Consider the following 6528-nt stretch of genomic DNA (forward strand, 5'->3'; position numbering starts at 1 on the left):
TTATTGTTCTAAACTTGGCAGAATAGTTTGTGGGTGTTAAGGGGAGCATCAGAACCCATTATGTCTGACACAGACAGGAGTAATTCAGTTTTTCTTTGAAATAGCGTGTTTGTGTGTATGTGTGCGTAATTTTGTGGACATAAAAAGTTTAGTTTTCATGATAGAAAAAGGTGACACATTTCAATTTTTTGAGATCATCAGCTAGTCAAGAAAAGTATTTTGTGTTATCAACTTCATGTCCTCGATGTCTATATGATGCTTCACAAATAGTGGTAACTTATTAAATGTATATTGAACATTTAAACACAAAGAGTTACAAATGTCCATTAAAAAAAACTTGAAAAAGTAAATCCTAATTTAAAAACTGTATTATTTGACATTTATATATTCTTGAATTTATGATGGCATTTTAGACACATTTTTCTTGCTTTTGAGTTTCAAATTCAACCTCTTATAAACTAGAGTAAATATATTTTCTGTAGATTTTCCTCATTGATATATAAATATTTAACTATATATTTCTTATCCCAATGCTCTCAGCTGTGGCAGAGAGTGAATCTGCTGACTTTCAAAGTATGGTGCTAGAGATTTTTTATGCTGGAAGCTAGAAGGCGAGCTCAGGAATATAACAGCATATAGGCATTTCCTGTATGTGGTATGCAAACATTTGGAGATTTCACAAACCTCACTGCTCTTATCTTTTGAACATATCCAAGCAGATTTCAGCTTGAGTACATTGCATTTGAATATGTTTGGAATATCTAAGAAAAATATTATCAAACCCTGGGGTTTGAATTCCTGAATCACTGATACTGTCTGTAGTTTGGCTCTTGAAACCTTTTCTACCTTCCAGGTACATTGGCTGTTGGTTCAGAGCCTTGCTTCTCTACCAGGAGTTTGAATATAAGCCAAAAAACTGTAAGTCTATCTTTGCAAGTTCTCTTCTTTTAGAAAATTTTTTTATTTTTTGTAACTGCTATTTGCTGAGCTAGGAGATGTTACATATCAACAGACATAGAAGCAAAGAGTAAAGACAAACAACTTACTGTAAATGAAGATATACTCGCTAAAATAAAAATCGAATTGAGTAGAGTTTGGAAATTGTATATTAGAACAGATAGTTACCCCCAAAAATGTTAGTTTAATCTCTGGCCTCTCCCCAAGTGTCAGACTAGGGGAGAATATTTCAATTCTACTCTTCAAGTTCATTTGGCTCTCCCAAATGACCTTCAAAATCAGCATGGCTCATACTTAACATAGCACTTTCCCCCTAATTTTTTTTTCTTTTTCTGTGTTTCCCATTTCTGTCAGTGCTGATCTATTAACTATCTATTGTTACATAATAAATTATCCCCATAATCAGTAGCTGATAGCAACAAAAAACATGTATTTCTATCACAGTTTCTTGGAGTCTGGAATCTGAAAGCAGCTTGGCAAAAGGATTCAGGTTCAGGATCTCTCATTAGGTTGTAGTCAAGATGTTAACCAGAGCTACAGTCAGTTAAAGGCTTCGGTAGTGTTGTTGAATCCAGTTCCAAGGTAGCTCACTCACATTTCTTGCAAACTGGTTTGGGAGAGATGTCAATTTCTCTTCCCATGAAACTCAAGCTGTTCTGGGGCAGCTTGAGTATCCTAATGGCATGGTGGCTGGATTTCTCTAGAGCAAAGAGAATCATATAGAAGTTATATTCTTTATAACCCTGCCTGGGCAGCTACATGCCATCACTTCTGTCACATTCTATTGGTTAGAAAGGAGTCCTTAGGTTTGGCCTACATTCAAGAGAAGGGTAATTAGGTTCCACCTTTTGAAGGAGGAGTGTCAAAATTTTGCAGGCATATTTCAAAAATGAGGACAAATGAGTTTAGCAAATCTTATTAATTTTACTTTCGAAAGAGCCTCTGTAGATTCTTTCCAATTCATCACTTTTTTTTTTTTTTGGCACTAGTTTAGAATCTCGAGACATCTCATTTATTAACTGGTTCTTCATTTGTTATCTTGAATTTCTTAAGTACCTCCAAAATGCAACCAGAGTAATCTTTTCAAAATCTGGCCATATAACTCTACTTCTTAAAATTCATAATTTATTCTTCATGACACAAACAATAAAACACAAGTATCTTAACCTAACATAGACAGTTCTTCATGTCTCCTACTTATAATTCCAAACTCAAAATACTTTATTCAGCTTTAATTTTTATACTTTGTTATATTAAACTTTTGTAATTTCTTGAATACATTGTGCTGCTTCAGGTACTATTCTCCATTCTATACAGAAGTCAGGAAGTCTTTAATGAAAGCCTAGATAGTAAATATCTTTGGCTTTAATAGTCTGTGATTATCAAACTTTACTGTAACAATGTGGCATGATTATGTTTAAATAAACTATAGTCACAAAAATAGGTAGTAGGGTTAATATGGCCCTTGACCCTAAGCTATACTCTCTCCCTCTTAAATACAAACTCCAACTTTGTCTAGATAACATTTATGATTGATTCCTTAAGAGTCACTTCAGGTATTGTCTCCTTTATGAATTTCTCTGAGTGCTTCTATGTTGGAATAAGGGCCTTTGTTCTGTGATCCTGTGGCAACCTGAATGTACTATTACAGCTATATCGCAACCTGAAATGGCCAAATTTCTGAAAACCCTTTTTCATTAAACTGACAGGTCTTTTTCATTTTTGAAATTCCATTGCCAAGCATAGTTCCTGGCCAGTCAAGGACAAAGTCATATAAGAATCTTAGGAAAATATAATATAGAAAATGATTATGTGATAGAACAACTCTCTCTCTCTCTTTTAAATCTAATATAAACAGCTGTTTTTATTTTTATTTTTTTGTTTTATATAAATAAAAGCAACGCAGTCTGAGGATTTATTCAGAGTTGAATGTATTTGATATTTTTTTTACCTGTAATTTTCTGTTATAAAGAAGCTTTCCTCCAGCGAACATGATCCATATCAATAAGTCTCAACAGTGTCTATTAATTAGAATGACATGTTGAATTGGTATATAGGTACATCCCCATAAGCAAGCATGCACCCAGATTTTTATTCAATAGGCCTGTAGTGATACAAAAAGATTTTATGATTCCAGAGGAAACACAGTTGATTGTATCATGCAGTCAGTGTTGATAATTACTGAGCTATGGTTTGTATCTAGCAGTAAAAACCTGATATAGCAAAATTTAAAATTATATTTGAGATATATAAAGATAAAAAGTTATACGTAGGAGGAGTTAGAATATCTGGAAATGACTTTTGGATACACTATGCTAAATGATTGTTTAGACTTAAGAAAGTTGTTCGGGATAATTCACCGTGAACTTTGAAACATAGTATTACTGAAATAAATCACAAAGAAACATCTTATGTTTAATATATTAGGTAAGAATTTTACCCTTTGACTATATGAAGAAACATGGCTAGAACAACAAAAGTTGTGCCCCAAGAACGATTGATGTCAGTGATATGTTGCAGGAGAAAGTAAGAGTTCTTGGCAGAGACTCCTAGCTCCCTGCTCCAATATCCATTTTCCCTTTCTTCTGTTAGAAAATCCTAGATTTTCAGGGGCACACATGCACACATGACTGAATGAAATAAAAACAATTTACAAGACTCTCTTGTAAGCTAGATGTGGCAATATGATAATGTGCCAGCTAAAAGTGCTGTGTGCAACATTTGGGAAGTATTTTTAAAGGCAGAGAAACACACCTCTCATGCTCTCTACATGATGATTGAAATGTTACATTGGCTGCCTGTTGGAACATAAAGCAAAATATTATGGGTGGATCTCTGATGATTGTAAAGTCATTGTTTCAACAATGGATCGTGCCCTTTCCCTCAGACTTTGTTTATGGGAGAAAAATATAAGACCGTGTCTTAGTAAATCACTATTATTTCATATTCAATTACATTCAAATGTACCTAATCTTATATGTAATGATAGCTGCATCATAATTATCAGTAAATTTTTTGGTCTTATCATACATACCATCAGCAATGAATCCCTCAGAGTCCTAAAATCTATGCTATACTATTACCATGTCTCTTACTATTATATTTAAGATCTTTGATTGAGCTACACAGATTCTAAAATTGAATACACCTTATATTTTTTGGTTAGCTTGTTTGAGATGCTTACATACAATTTCAGTTTTCTCATATGTCAAACAGAAATAGTCTATTTCTTAATATTTTGGGGAGAATCCTGTGAGATAATGTGAAAAATACCTTGCACGTTTGCCCCGAAATAAGAATTAAATGTTATTTTGTGTGTGTGTGACGGTGGTGGTTGTGGTGATTCATAGTTATTATTCAATAAGAATTTGTTTCTGAATTAATCACACGGATGTAATAACCACTGGAGAACCATATCATTTCATAAAAAGAGAAATGATAACTTTGGTCATGAATGTGTGTCTGTCTTGTATCACCTTCGCTTCTCACCTTTCTGCAGGTAAGATCATGCTCTGACTACAAGAACAGGGACCTACCTCAGGGTGGCTCACGACATGGCTCACAGCACCTCAAGCTCATGGCCACAGAGATTGGTCCAGAAATAGGCACATGCACATGAACCAGGTGGCCAATCAAATGACTATCCAGGGATTTGGGGGAGTAGGGTAGGCATAGAGAAAATTGCTGTAATGATGTGCAAATAATCAGCCTCCAGAAGCCACTATCTACTTCATTAAAAAAAAAAAAATCCCATCAGCAGCAAGAGAGAATTCAGCTATGTGTAGAGAAAATCAAAGGTATGAGAACGTGAGAGAGAAAGACATTTCTGGTATTTATCAAGTCAATGGTTCCAGATATATATATATATATATATTTTATACTAGCTTCACTCTTGACTTCTCCAATTATACGATCCACAAACATTTTCCTATTTTGCCCAAAATGCTTGCATTGAGTTTCTGACTGTTGAAATTAAACAAGTCCTGGCTATGTCGGTGAGGAATTAGGTTAGATGAATAGACATATTGGAAATGTTAAGTGAATCTCATATTCAAAGAGGGAAATGATTCATAAATATTATGATTATATTGTGTGTGTATATATATATGTATATATATATATATATATATATATGTATGTATATGTGAGCATGTGAGGGTAGATAATATGAATGGTATAAACACAGCTAGTAAAAACTGTGTCCTATTTTCCAATTTTAAAAATTTTGTATCAATTTATTCACCTAGCTGAAACCTTACTAATAAGTTATGCATTTTAATTCCAATCAATCAATTTATCCAAAAGACCGATTTGTGTTACAAACAGCAGTCTGCAAGGCTATTAAGGGCTATTTAGGTACCATGTGGATATGAAGTGTGTATATTTTCCTGGAAGCTTCATGCAACAAGCATGTAGCTTGGCTTTGAAGATCAAAGTCAGTCTTATCTTTTGATTTTAATTCTTTATTTTCTCCGTGAAGCATAATTTAAAAATTAAGAAAATATTTTAATTTTGAAACTTTAAAATACCTTCAAAATTGTCTTATATAAATCAAAGTCAGCTCTTTTCTTACTGAATTGGATATTAATGGAGAGAGGCAGACAAAGCTTTTGTAAAAACAGTCTGTTTTAGATAAAAGGAGAGCAAATATTAACTTCAAAGAATTGGTATAAGAATTGCATGAATAAAAATCTAAGTGTCAGAATACTTGTCAATATTGTTTTAATGTAGTTAACTGTTTATTGAAGGGGAAATAATATTATACACATATGGTATTGCTCTTACAGAGACCCTTGTGTGTGTGTATGTGAGTCTATATGCATGTGTATATATGCAATTGTAAAACATATCCTTATTTCTCTTAATACACTTATAATTTTGTAAAACAAGGGAACATATTTTCTATTATTCCTAAAGTAAGTAGATCATCACCTTAACATAATCTTAGATGGATCAATAATATATGATACTCCTAAAATGACTCAGTCTAGTCTAGACTGTTAACCCATCTGGCTATAGTGCAGTCATATCAGCCATGAAAAGTCCATTAAGACTGCGATCAGATATTTTTCCTAGTTGTCCCATGTTGAAACTTAGCTATGAAATCTCTTGATTCTTTCTCATTCATTTTTTTCTGCTTCTTTTTCTCCTCTTTTCTTACTCTCTTCTCCCCTCTCCATTTCCTACCTCACTCTTTATTCTCTTAAATTCTTTGTATTTCCTTTGCCTGCTCATCACTTTTTTCCTTTTCTACAGAGACTGAATGTCTAACTTCTAATCAATTGACTGGCTCTTGAAGCCATTCATGATAGCTAGGGTTGATTAGGGCACAGGACTTTCTGCATGAAAGCTTTTCTGCTGCACTAAGAGTGGGTTTCCCATTTTCCTTCTCTCCACATTGCCATTCCCCCGAACTTCACTTTCCATTCTGTTCCTCAATAGATGCTAATTTCCACTCCCTGGAGACATCAAGAGCTTGGAGCAGAAATAATAGTTCCTCCTCACAAAAACACTAAACAAACTGTAATGAAGTTTAGGGGCCTATTTAGCAAGATCTTGAATTGTTTCTGT

This window comes from Pteropus vampyrus, unplaced genomic scaffold (genome assembly GCF_000151845.1).
Source record: "Pteropus vampyrus isolate Shadow unplaced genomic scaffold, Pvam_2.0 Scaffold26, whole genome shotgun sequence".
Taxonomy (NCBI): Eukaryota; Metazoa; Chordata; class Mammalia; order Chiroptera; family Pteropodidae; genus Pteropus; species Pteropus vampyrus.